General features: G+C 39.7%; 2 long non-coding RNA genes across 3 annotated transcripts; both read right to left on the bottom strand.

The window, feature by feature from the left end:
• Window positions 1–1,468: 1,468 nt before the first annotated feature.
• Window positions 1,469–7,935, bottom strand: LOC119911663. 2 transcript variants are annotated; one of them, XR_005445943.1, is made up of 3 exons: window positions 7,642–7,935; window positions 2,738–3,076; window positions 1,469–2,572 (listed from the first exon to the last, which is right to left on the bottom strand). It is a non-coding gene; the product is annotated as an uncharacterized LOC119911663 (long non-coding RNA). The 2 variants fall into 2 exon arrangements; XR_005445944.1 differs by lacking the exon at window positions 7,642–7,935 and adding an exon at window positions 7,322–7,511.
• Window positions 7,936–9,075: 1,140 nt separating this feature from the next.
• On the bottom strand, window positions 9,076–12,682 carry LOC119911667. Its single transcript, XR_005445949.1, has 3 exons — window positions 12,340–12,682; window positions 11,802–11,933; window positions 9,076–11,124 (listed from the first exon to the last, which is right to left on the bottom strand). It is a non-coding gene; the product is annotated as an uncharacterized LOC119911667 (long non-coding RNA).
• Window positions 12,683–14,300: the final 1,618 nt, after the last annotated feature.

The following is a 14,300-nucleotide window of genomic DNA, read 5'->3' as shown; positions in this document are numbered from 1 at the left end:
CGACCGTGATGTTTTAGTCGTTATTTTGGATGATAATTGTTCCTTTTCATACAGATCTGATGGTTGCAGTTGCATAACACAAAGTTACTGATTGTGTGCTGTTGATTTTTATACCAGAATAAAAGGAGAACCAGTGAGAGCAAGTCCTGTGTGGCCGTACCATCCTTCCACGCCATAGACACAAGAGGGACACAGTCTACAGACGGACGCAGAGGGTTACATTAGCACAGCTACCTGATGCTAACAGTTAGCTAGCCAGCTCGTTACTGATTAAAACTCGGGTTGTTTCTCAATTCATTCCGCTCCTCACACTGTCCCCGCGGTGTCGGCAACGCACGTTCACATGTTTTGGGGGCGTGGCTTTGGAAGGAGCTCAGAAGGGAGGGGGAGGGAGTTTCTCTGTTGGATACTTTAAAAATCCAGCAGTCTCTAGCTAGTTTCTCAAACTTACCTACCCTGCCTTTAAGACAATCTTTCACAGTCTCAATGTATTTTTATAGTAAAATTAAAGATTAGAACATTAACACCTATCAATAGATCATTTAACGGCCATAATTAAATCTAAATGAACTTATCAAACTGGATTATTTTAATATTTTCTGTACTTCCATGCAAGCTGAGGTAAGCTGCTGTCCAGCATCCAGTACAGACTGAAGGTTTTTAATTTATTCATAATGATCATTATGTGAGAAAATGTGTTTGAATTTGTGTCATATTAAATATTTCATTTTCTTTTGCTCTGGCAAAAAGAGCAAGAGAAATCTCCACAGCCTCCCTGGAATGATGCTAACTGGCCTGTCGTCATCACCATGCTGCTCACCTTCTTCACTGCAGGGAGGCTACAGTTATGGGCGGACACAGCTGCTGCTGACTTTTAGCCTGCTAAAAGGGGCAGGGACAATGATTTATTATGAATCTCTTGCTAAACGTTTCCCTGCACTGATTAATGTTGATGAAATGTAGGCTACACTAGTCTGTAGCTAGCTAGCTTATTCACGGTGGACATTAAGCCAACAGGTTAACACCACTCACAGACTAAAGGCTGCACACCTTTGTTGGTGAAAAAATGGGTTACAGATTGACATCTTTTCTTTGTCTTTCCTCTCTTTCAAACCAGATTTGTTACCACTGTATTTCTGGCAAATCTAACGTTAGATATATCTATATCTATCTCTATCTATCTCCGGAGGCTGCACAGCAACACAATGGAGGTTAACCCTATCTGCTAGGTCGACATGCATATAATCAATAACTTTATGCACCCTGTGATGGTTAGGGTAAGAGGAATATACTTCGGGGGGCTGTCAGGAATAGTTAGCCAGCTAGCTACGGTTAGCTTTTCACCGTTTTAGTCTGAACGGGAGGTGCAGACATAGCAAAAGGTCTGTCTAGATTTGAAGAGTGAGGATGGGGCTTAAATGTGTCCTGAATTAAACATGGACCAAAACAAAAAATGACACAACTCAAGTTTCCAATTGTAAAAAAATTTAATATTTATAATTATACTCAGGTGTATTTCTACAGTAAAAACAGTCTTAATCAGTGAACTCAGTGAGACAGGCTGAGTTACATCTGATGCTTTGACCACAGGTCTAGTTTTGTTTTTAATGCATAGTTTAATAAACTACTCTACATAAATCTCACAAGGCCATTTATGATTCTGATTTCATTTAGATATCACTTACAATAAATCAATCAACACATACCCAGTACAAAAAAAAAAAAACATACATACAAAATGTAAATACATATTTACATATTGGCCAATGATTCCACATTTTGTAAAAGCACCTGACTGATAGTATTATAATTGAATTATAATACTAATTAATGTCAGATTCTGAGCCATATTGAGACAAAACCCTCAGCCAGGACAAAAACAAGCAATAAAACAGTAACGATTAAATAAAGGCAACAGCAGCAAGTTGTAGTCAGCTTTTATAGTTGTGCAAAATCGCTGTATATAAAGTTTTCTTTCCTGAGTTTATCATGTAAATGCTCTGTATTTGTATAGAGCCTTGCTAGTCTTTACGACCACTCATAGTGCTTTTACACCACATCGCATTCACCATTCACACACTGAGCCTAAGTGCTCAAACATAAACTGACATTCATAGACTGGCGGAACAGCCACCAGGGGAAATTTGGGTTTCAGTATCTTGCCTAAGGACACTTCGACATGCAGCCTGGAGGAGCCAGGGATTGAATTGCAGATTAACTGAACTGAACTTCCTCCTGAGTATTGTGCTCTCTTCGCTAAACTTCACAGTACTGTGCGCGCACACACACACAGATTTGTTTTGATTGGTAGATGGCTCAGGATACCACACACATGTAGAAAGACAAATACTGACAGAAGGCTGTATAAAAGGATACTGACACACACAGATTTGTTTTGCTACCTTTGTGGGGACGTTGAAACATACAAACTAATTTTCTTCGGACTGTTCAGATCTTTTATGTTTCAAGACAACAGCCAATCCAACAGCAGCTGAACAAACCAGAACAAAAGCTGCTCCCAGTCCGTAGTAAAGGCCGTAGTTTCCCTCCTCGACGTCTCCGCTGTTGGACCCTGAAGATCAAAGTGCATATTAGTCAGGAAATGAGTGAACAGTGGAACAGCCTCCATTTACTCTTCTAGATCTTCTATATTCCTCATGTTTGACTCTCAGAATCAACATGGAACAAACTGCAGCTACAACATGGCACACAGACACACTGACCTCCACAAACTCACCTGAAACCTCCAGCTGGATGATTCTGATTGGCTCAGTCTCAATGGCGGCTCTCTTACGTCTTGATCCTTCTGTTGCAACTCGGCACTCGTATGTTCCAGCGTCGTTGCTGCTCACGTTCTTCAGAATTAAAGACACGTCTCCGTCCTTCAGCTCTCTGTCCACCAGCTGCACCCGGTCCTTAAAGGATGGATGCTGTGGGTTGGAAGTGAGCGTCGACCTCTGTAAAAGAGGACGTACTCTGGCTCCAGGTCAGGTCTGGTCCACTCTACAGCTCTGATGGAGGCTTCACCAGCCTGACATGGCAGAATGACATCATCTCCAGGTTTCACTCGTAACATCTAAAAACAATAAAAAATCCAGAAGAAAAAGTAACTACATTTCAAAAGGACTCCACAGGACGATACAGTGAGAACATCTTTGTTTAAACAGAAGGCCTCTTCACACCTGAGATCATGGGAACATTCAATAATTAGTCACAACTGTGGAGACGTTACAGGATTTTAGTCACACACTGTTTATGGGGGGCGGAGGGGTCAGGTTCCCCCCTATCCGAGGGATGTCCCCCGCTTAAAGACCATCAAATATAATATATACTTAGAATAATTGTTGATTTTGAGTCCCCCCTCTCTTGCCTCACAGTGGTTTGGTCCACTGCCTGCTTCCCCTCACAGGAGTCCGGTGGCAGAAAACCAGTTCAAATCCTTCAGTAGTTGTGGAGCTCCAGTGATGTTAAGCAGGCTGCAGGGCTGTTTTATGCACTTTAAACATTGGATGAACTGATTCTTTTATCTTTAATACAGATGATGCTGAGTCATTAATAAATTAATCATGACAAAAAGTTATGATAACCGATTATTTTTCCATGATCCCACTCTGTTGTTATAACATTACCGAGCTTATTTGGTAGCTTGTTTAACAGCTTATTGGAGTGGAACTCATCTTCTACAGCTAGAGATGTGCAGATTGATCAGCTGGGGACTGAAATAGACCATTTATTGTCACTTACTCTGCTCTGATCAGTGAGCGTGGCCAAGCAGTGTCAAATATCCAATTTTCTGCCGGTGACATTGAACGTCACAAACACGCTGCGCCGTGTTTCACGTGTGCACAGACAGTAAGCTCATGTTAGCCACATACAGGCTGAAACATGTCTTAAGTGTGTGGAAGTTATTCACGAGTGTAATATTATATATATTAGTGCTGGGCAACAATTAAAGTTTTTAATCGCGATTAATCACATGATTGTCTTGCGATTCATCGCATTGTTTAATCGCATTGAATAAGGAATTCTAAATTGGTGCATTGCACACTTGATTTAAATGTACCGCTATATACACAGAAGTGCAATAACATGTAGTTAAATATTTCTTGTAAATCTCAACTTAAACATTAATGTATCAAATCAAATATTAAACCATCAGAGTCCAGCTTTCTTGGGATTTTTTCTGAGCAGGTATCAGCAGAAACATTTTGCTTTTATCAGGGAGCATCAGAAACTGTCTACGTTCAGTAGCAAGTGTCCCTGTTACAGTGAGGTGAAGTGGAAAATAAATAATAATAATTTGGCGCCGTTAATTAATGAGTTAACGCACTAATGTGCCCAGCCCCAATAAATATATACACACACACACACACACACACCTAGGAACTTAAGTCATATTTAAACAACTATTGCTTTGTGTTGTTGGAAAAATAGTAACAAGACTTCTCTCTGTGTAATGCTCTGCTGTGTTTATATTGTAGGCAGTGTGGCCCGTCCTCTGCAGGCAACTCTAAACTTGGCACCGGGTCAACTCAGTTTAAGCTCAACTCTTCTTTAATTCGATTCAAGATTCGATTATAATGGAACAAATTGGTACTATGAGTCTACTTGCTTCATTATAGAGGAAAATGCACAAAATACTAGGGCTGGCCCGAGTGCGTCTGTGAGAGAGAGCGCTCCGTTTATTTATTCTCACAGCTAGGCTAAATAAGTGATTATTAGCAAAACTTTGTTTTTAACTTTGTTATGGCAGCTAGCAGGACTAAGAAAGGGAGGAGGTTAGATGAAAGAGGAATATTTATTGCAGGGTAAAAGGATCGGATATTGAGCAGGTGAAGAGCAGGCAGAGTGAAAATCGATGCGTGCCGAACTTGGTTGGTGGCTGCTGTACAGAGCAGGAGGAACCGTAACAGAGAGTCTGATCCAAGCAGGTTCAGAGCAGAATCCGGGAATAGTTCAACCGGGCGGAGGTCAAGAGGGAGAGCCCACAGGATGAGCGGTGTTTCCGGTAGAGGAACTAAATCTAACACATTATTATGCAAGATTCAACTTTTATTATAGCAACTAAATGCTCTTCTTCTACAATCGGCCTAATATAATTATCTAATTGTGTTAATTATGTTGTTGTCTGTTTGTTTCCAGCCTACAGTTTACTGATTCCTTTTAAAATGTAGGAAATTTCACTGTAATAAAATTAAGAAATTGTAAAATTAATGAACACCATAACTTCCACACTGCAGCTGTCATCACTCAGTTTAAAGTGCTCCCACACAGCTGAGGGCTTCATTTCATCTTCCCTTTGATGTGAACTGGAACTGCTGTCGGAGGAGGTCTGGCAATACTGACATTTTGAAATGTGTATTTCTCTACTTAAAACAGTAAACAATATTTATAACAACAACAACTAGTGAAACAGAACAGAACAAGGGGAGTGTGTTGCTCAACGGAGGAGGCGGCTAGAAGGAGCTAATATGGGCACACTGGCTCTGTACATCTGTCTAATGTCTATTCACAACCTGCAGAAGGAACTGTACATGAATGTATTAAATAAAATATTGAGTCTAATGTTTAGTTAATAGTTTACTCTTAGCATACCAATAATATATTAAATACTACATTAATTATAATTTCATACAATAGTATACTATTTTACCACTAGTTGAATATTATGTCCAGTTACAGCGGTTTCATTTGTGGTTTTTATTAAATCCTTGCGCAGAAAAACACTCTACATCGGTCTCTAATTTGTTAAGTCCTAACTTAGATAATAATGATATTTTTCAACAATTATTTAGGGCTATCGCGTTAACCGCATAATTGAGATATCGCGCTATGGCAGGCACTGCAACAACCACAATGTTCATACTGTACACTTCAGGGCGTGTTAAATTAATAAATTAGTGCTTCAAAACTTCCACAACCGTAACGTGCTCTGTAACGGTTCAAGGACGGATCGCCATGGGCTGAAGGTAACCATATAGCTAATGTAATGTAAAACTGTTGATATTCTAAATCTATATAGTTGATTTCTCGCCTAAAAACATCTCAGAAGTGTATTTAAAGTTCTGTTGTTGGCCTCTAAAGAATAAAACGGTTTGCATTAGGATCGATCATATACGCAAGTCGAGATGAACGTCATCACGTTTTGTGCGCGGTGTCTTCTGGGACAAACCATATTTAGAAGTTCAACTTCCGTCACATTTGTCTGCGGTCTGCAGCTGGATATACTTGCCGAAAGCAGCGGAATGACACGAGTCGATTTTCTGTCCATCGGCGATAAGTTTGTTTCAAAACTCTGTGTGTGAAGAACTGAGATCGACAAATACAGGCGGGACGCACAAATGCCTGTTTGAAAGTTGTAAATGTTAGGAAGATATTCAGATATGTGGTTCATTTATTTGTAAACTTAAATATATTCAGATATTTTTATTATTTGTGGAATTTGTTTTCTATTTGCAAAATATTTGAGAGTTAACAAATCTTCATTTTGTGTTTGTGCAAAGTGTTTTATATTTACAGATTACACATTTACACACATATCGCTCATCTGTTCACACAAATAATATTGAAACATAAATACCCCCATAAAAAAACAAATTTTAGAATAACAGTATTAACAAGTATTTCATACCGTTATAAACTCATCAATCAAGAACACCAAATACTTTGTTCTCAGAGTTACTGAGAGAGACCCCGATTAGTTCAGTGAAATCCTATCAAGGAATGAAACCTGTAACGTTAAGTGTAAGAAAATAAAGACTTGGAATCATTTATCACCATTGATTATAATGTTACTGACCAAAGTCACAATAGTTGAACTTAAAAGACACAAGGCGGCTCACTCCGCCTGTTATTGTCAGGTTGAGTGAGCAGGCGGAGGCTGTAGCATTTTTAAGTGCGTAGTTATTAGCTCAGGCTGTGACAAGCTAGTCAGCAGCTACAAGTCAGACTAAAGTCAGTTAAAACAAACTCGGAGGGATCGTTAACACGTTTCTGCGCTGGAAGCCACGGCAGAGTAATTTTAGAGATCAGGTGATTCATTGCGTTTTCTGTTGGGACTGACTGTAACGTTAGCTAACTAGGCTAATGTAAGCTAACTAGGCTGATGTACACACTAAGAACTAAGAACACACTAAGACAGATGCTGGTCCACCCCAAAGACCGCACACCCAAACACAAGAAAAGCTATCTAGTGTATGCGGTCCAATGCAGTGAGGAATGCACAGACCTGTATATTGGGGAGACTAAACAACCACGACACAAACGCATGGCTCAACACAGAAGGGCCAACTCCTCAGGTCAAGACTCTGCGTCTACTTACATCTGAAGGACAGAGGACACTCGTTTGAGGACGTTTAACGACTGTCGTCAGTAGTAACGAACCAGCGTATCGATGACCCGGATAACGACCCCACTGAGGTTAAATAGCTGAGTTTCCCTGCCAGTCAGTCAGAACTGAAGAAGTCCTTTGGATGAGGGACGAAACGTCTTACAGTAGCTTCAACCAAGTCCAGTTGCCCTTGACTTTAACCTTCGTTGGATAGTAAGCTAACTAGGCTAACGGTAGCTTTTCAGACGATTAAACATTAGGGAAATTATTTTATAACACTGGTCAAAAGTCTTTAAAAACCGTGTCTTTACCTGAAGATCCTGGAGACATACGGGCCAACAGGAACACGAACAGACAAACCATCTCGGTTTTATATTCAACTTTCGTCGATTTCACATCTTTTAACGTTAGCTTCATCAGCTCCGCGTCAAGGTCTCGAATATTTTACGACTATTGAAATATAACTTAATCTTCTTTAATGGCAACTTGCAACCAGATGGACCATCTCTTTGATGACGGTGGCTGTTCCGCCGATTTGACAGCTGGTCCCTTAAAGCATAGACTGTATATTAAAAAGCCTTGAAACCCCCTCCATCTATTTAACTGCGGTTACAGGTGGGCGTTCTTTACCAAACAGAGAATGGGGATGTGGTTAATAGTCGGACGTAACCATTACAACTATTACCGCCTTACCATGTTATTTATTTTATTCACACACTTACTGTTTTATGTATTTATTTTATTTTTAATATATTTGTATTTTATTTTAACACACACGCTTACTGTTTTATTTATTACTTTATTTTTAATATTATAATTTGTGTAGACAATATTTGTCAAATATGGTTTTTAAGGTAGCCTGTCACTGTAGAGAAAATTCAGTTCTTGAATAAAAAACCTCAACATTGAAAATAATGCAGTTTCAAATTTCATGTTTTCCAATTTATTGATCGTTCAGCCTGCGTAACTGAACACCAACCACTGATGTTTAAAGATTAATTAGACAGAATACACGCAAGAACTTTGACACAAAGTCATACCTACATTCACTGGAATATCTCTACACCTTCATTAGAGTTTGGTACCTCCTGTTTTAAGTAAAAATGCAACATGAGAAATAACTGCTTTTCTCTTTTGTAACCGTTTGGTTTGTTTTTATTCTGTATAAATGTGTTTTTGTTAATAGAGTACTCACCTAAAGAGAGTCTCTCTCTGTCTCTCAGTTCAATTCAATTTTTCTTTATTACCATGAATGTCAAAGAACAATATTGCCAAAGCTTAAAAGATAACACAAAAGAACAATTAATTTCATGCAGTTTATTAAATAAATAATAAAAATACAACAGTAAATGTGTGTTGTGAATTCAGTTCATACAGTTCATTGTGTGTGTGTGCACCATAGGTCAAGAGTATGTAGAAGTACATTATACAACAATATATTATAAACAAAACCCTGTATCAAATGTGAAAAAACAAATAAACCCATGAAGAAACTGAATCGGGGTAAATTTGGGAAATGTGTACAAAGTGTTTTTGTCATAGTGTTTTTCTCTCAATGTTTTATATTCAGGGCATGAGGTTAGAAAGTGCAGCTCTGTCTCTACCTGTCCTCTGTCACACTGGGAGCAGAGTCTCTCCTCTTGTGGTAGCCAGCTCTGTCTGTGGTGACCCTTTTCTATGGCCAGGCTGTGTTCACTCAGTCTGTATGTTGTCAATATTTTTCTTAGTTTAGGACATTTTATTGTGCTCAGGTAATTTGCCAGTGTGAATTCTCTTTTTAGGGTCAGATAACATTGTAATTTACTTTGTGTTTTGGTCGTTTCTTTCCAGTATTCAATATATTTTTCTTTTTGCTTGTTGATAATTTGGTTCGGTCTGCTTTAGTTGGTGTTGCTGACCTGAGGCTGTTGGGGACTTGTTACTGCAGAGAGCCTCAGGACCAGCTGGCTGAGGGGACTCTTCTCTGGTTTCAGCTGGTATGTTAGGGCTTTGTGATGATATGTCTCTCTGCACAGGTTATTTGGTGTTTGTCTCTGCACCTGCAGGATGCTCTTACAGAACTCGGTATGGAAAGATTCAGATCGTTTTGTCCCATTTGTCAAATTCATTATTTCGTTTTGGCCCCACATTTCGCTGCCATATAGAATTATTGGTTCGAGTAAAAATTGGAAAGTTTTAAGCCAGATTTCAACTGGAATTGGATTCAATGTTTCTTTTTATTGCATAGAAAGCTCTCCTTGCTTTGTCCCTCAGATCTTTCACAGCCATGTTGAGGTTTCCTGTGTATGTAATGTTGAGGCCAAGGTAAGTGATGTTTTTTGTATGTTTAGTGGTGTCTAACTAGAAATTGTGTGTGTTAACCTGATTTCTGGATTGTTTCTGAGAGATCATTATTTTAGTGTTTACTGTCAGGGCCCAGGTCTGACAGGCCCCATCCACACTACTGAATGTTCATTTTAAAAGGGAGACCAATTGCTACGTTTGCACCTCCTGTCCAGACTGAAATGGAAAAAACGAAGACCTAAAAAATTTAAGTTTGAAAACGCTGCTGACCCCGTTTTTCATTTCAAAACTCTCAGAATTATTACGGGGAAATGGTTCAGTTAGAAATAAATTAGTTAAATCATGTATATTTTGATTTTCCAGTGCCTTTTGGTACGCCCCCATGTTGTCTGGGGTCCATCTGTATGAGTATGTGCTGTTAAACAGTTCACAGGCACTGGGGGCTCCAGAGTTAGACTGCACCCTTTTCAGATATAGTGATTTTGCTGTGGTCTGAGAGGGGTGTGAGGTGGCTGACTGTGAAAGCTCTGAGAGACATTGGATCTAGATCTGTAATGAAATAATCTACCGTACTGCTGCCAAGAGCTGAGCTGTAAGTGTAGCGACCCAGAGATTCCCCTTGTAGCCTGCCGTTGACTATGTACAGACCCAGCGTACGGCAGAGCTGTAAAAGCTGCATACCACTTGTATTCAGGTAGGGCGAAGCAGGTGCTTCCAGTTAAGTGTTTGTCTCCCTGGGTGTTCATAGTGTCAGCTCTTTCCCCTGTTCGTGCAAGAAAAAAAAGCTAGAAAAAATATCTGGGTAGTATTAGGGGGATTCTGAAGAAGGTATGTAGATGGCACACATGTAGAATGTTGCACAGCACAAATTCTCTTTTTGTTAATTTTTAGCCATATATAAGATTCTTCTTTGTTAATAACTGTAATGGACTGGCTCAGTTATGCCTCCTGAATCTCTTCCTTGGGTGATTGTGGGATTTTTTGTTGATGGAATAATAATAATAATAATAATAATCTCTTTCTCTCTCTCTGACTGTGTATCAATTATGGAAATAGTTGACAATTAATTTAAAAGTTGACAACTAAATCGATTATTCAATCAGTTGCAGCTCTAGAACTTATCCATTAATCGCTTCTCAAGTGAAGTATTAGGAATATATAATAAATATCACGGGCTTCTTGGACTACAAACCAGCAGACGTCGGAACACCAAATCTTTTTTCTGCACAAACACATTTCATGAGGCTTTATCCGCCCACCTCTAGCTGCTGAACGACCAACAACAAATACTGTACCCATAATTGCTTGTGTCGTTTTCCCACACAGCAGACTGTCCCGTCTCAGTGCAGCGATTTCATTGTTCTTCTCCATCGTTCCGTTCAGGCGGGTGGCTTTCAGACGTCACGGGGCTTCAGTCCACTACTGAGGTGTTTTACCAATGTGCTTCAGAACGGCCAGCCTTCACAGGTTTGTCAGGTTGAGTCTCTCAGTCTGTAAGAGGATTGATCACCCTGAAACCAAAGCAGGACGATGGGCGAGAGATGAAGACAACAAGCATGAGAGAGAGAGAATCAAAGTTACATCACGTGAATGAGAACAAAACAGGACAGCAGGACAGGTGAATAAAATGTGTGAGACTAAACAGAGTTTGTTCAGCTCTGTCACGATTCTTTCTACCAACATCCTCTCCAGAGGGTCTCAGCCCGTCAGAGGCCAGTCAGAAAACTGAACTTTTTTAATGTTGATAACAAAATTCTTACTTTACAAATCTTTTATTGAGAGTATCCTGTGTTACTGTATTGCATGTTGCAATCCTGGGGGATCAGCTGGTTGACCTGTATTCCCTAGATTTAATGGGGTATATTATTGTTAGGTTTATTTAAAATAATAAATTAATATGAAATAATACAAATAAAATTGTCAAGTATTTTGTGACGAATAAATAACTGAACAATCTAGTATACAGGCCACAGCTAAACTGCTTGACATTGTGTCAAACAAATAACAAAATAAATCCAGTGAAAAACAGAAAGGAGGCCCTTTTTCCTGAGAGAGAGTTTACCGGCCCTGCTTCGGTCTCATCTGTTGCAGCATGTTGGCTGTTATCCTCCTCTTCTTCACTCTCTTCCTCAGCTACAGCTCTCCCTTCTTGGCCCTCTCAATTATTTCTGTGCATATAATCACTCACCTATACTGGCGGTCCAACGAGCTGTCAGTTTTGCAGGAGGAGGGCGGTCCTCTTCTCCAACAGCCAATAAGATGCGATCCTGCTGGCGTAGATCACATAAGACCAGGACAAGACCACGACAGCCAGCAACACCTGTATTTGACAATACATCTATGCATGTGAACCAAAGCCTCTTACTGTTACAATAAGTAGTGTAAAATGAATACTGACATTTCAACATTTAAAATGAATACTGTGACAGTAAAGATATGCAGCTCAGAGGAGGTTAAAAGTCTCAGGATTGTTTACAACTCTCCCCATCTAAATGTTAAATTTGATATAACTGTTAACACCAACACGTAACCACTCCCTCACTAACTAACATCGCTCATCACCCAACCTTACTAAGACAAATTAATAAATCTATTTAAGTACTCCACTGTTTGGTTTGATTGTAAAAACTGTGCTAGCTGGTGGCTAACGGCTAGCGGCTAATTAGCATAACCGGGAACCTTTTCAGAAACTGAGAACAAGTTTAACTGAAAGCAGCTGAATGTACCACAGAGTAGGTCCTGTCCAGAGCCCGTCTGCTGAAGGTCGCCATCCTCTTGTTTAAGCCAGATTCAACCCGCTGAAGTCACAGTTCAGTTTGTTTGTTTTGTTTTGTTTAGCTCCTTCTGTCCTCCTCCTCATTACGGCGGTTGGTTTCACCGTTTAAAGCGCAGCACCGCCATCTTGTGCTTCGGAGAGTTGCAACCACATATTAAATTATACCCATTGTATTAATAAAATCAAATAAAAGTATACTTTATTATGTTTCTCTGTTTCACAATGAGCGATTAAAAGTGAAACAAACTCTGTGACCTGGCCGTGTTCTCCGTGATCTCCTGGAGGGTTCCTGTCCGGACCATCAGGGGGCAGCACTAAAAAAACCCGGTCCTTTATCTGTGGAGAGAGAGAGAGGTGATGTCTCACTCCGCATTATTTCAGGAAACACAACACAGCGGGGTCAGTTCAGGTCGAGATGCGATGCTGGGACACGAAGGATTCAGACTCTTTACTTCTACAAATACCACTGTAAAAAGAAGTAAAAGTCCTGCATTGAAAATGTTATAAGTATGTAAGTACAATCAGGAATATGTACTTTTCAATTCAATCCAGTTAAATTTTATTTCTACCAAACATTATCTTTTCATGTAGAGCAGGTCTAGACTGTACTCTTTGTAACATTATTTACACAAACCCAACAATTCCCACATAAAGTAGTAAAAGTACTTAATGCAAACAACTGTCCACTGTTACTATTTTACTATTATACATTAGAGGTCTAAGCTGAAGTGGATTCATTTTGAACTATGTTGTATCGGGGAAAAACTCAAACTTTAAACAAATTTGACATCCAAAGAAGTCAGTTGTTCATACAAAGTGTTTGTGTTTCCTTGTGATTTAATATCATCTGTAAACAAATAACCAATACATCATGGTTCCTGCAGCCTTTGGTTAACAGTCCCTCTTAGGTGTGTGTGGGTCTAATACTACTACTTACTGTACATATCCACACTCCATTATATTTAGATTTTAGATTTAGATTTTTCATATTGTGATATTTTGTTGTATTTTCTATCTATTCCTTGATGTGGAGAGTGAATAATTGTGACAAAGGGATTTCCACTCAGGATCAATATAGTATTTCTGATTCTAAACCTGAGGTGTATATAGTGCTGCCCAGCTCTTAAAAAATAAACAAAATAAACTAAACAAATAAACAGTAAAAAAGAAATCAAATACTAAAAGCAAATTCCTTCTTGATTAAAATGTTATTTATTTAAAATGTTAAAATCCTGTAGTGTTGTTGTTCTATAATTATCTAGAAATATATGGAATGAATGAAAGATGATAACAAAAATACTTGTTTTGACGCACTAAGTACAACAATGAAAAACTAAAATTAGGAAATACTTCAGTCAAAATCGTCCTTATCGACGATTTGGCGCAACAAAAAACCCGGATGTTCCCCATCATCCACCGCGGTACATATTTTCCTTCCAGCTGTGTGTAGCGACGGTTCGGACGACAACACCCGACACTAATGTCCCCGTTTCTAACGGGACTTTCGGTCTAAGTGGATCCAAGCAGCGGAGCCCGGTGGACCGACAACCTCTCTGACGGCGGATGCCGCTCACGGGCGGAATTCTGCCCGGAGGAGGAGAAAAACCACGGATGAGACGGAGCGACCCGGGGAGTCCGCTTCTGCTCAGGTACGGAAAGCTAACCGTGTTAGCATGCTAACAGACTGACAGAAAGCCCTCCAGGTGTCATCGGGCTGCTTTATCTGCCGCATCACAGCGAGCTGGGGATTAAGATGTTGGATCAAATACCGAGCTGAAGGCGAGCAGAGGAGACAACATTTGCGGCTGCTCGGTCTCGTGTAACTCAGTGTTAGCATGCTAGTCTGCTAACAGCTAGTGGTGTCTGTGCTGTGGTGTCAGTCCCCTGCGGGTTTTATAGTGAAGAGCCAAA

Source organism: Micropterus salmoides, unplaced genomic scaffold (genome assembly GCF_014851395.1).
Source record: "Micropterus salmoides isolate LMB-PRFRI ecotype aquatic unplaced genomic scaffold, ASM1485139v1 Ms_hic_scaffold_2, whole genome shotgun sequence".
Classification (NCBI taxonomy): Eukaryota; Metazoa; Chordata; class Actinopteri; order Centrarchiformes; family Centrarchidae; genus Micropterus; species Micropterus salmoides.
The sequence above is the reverse complement of the archived record's forward strand: the minus strand, read 5'-3'. Positions and strand labels throughout refer to the sequence as shown.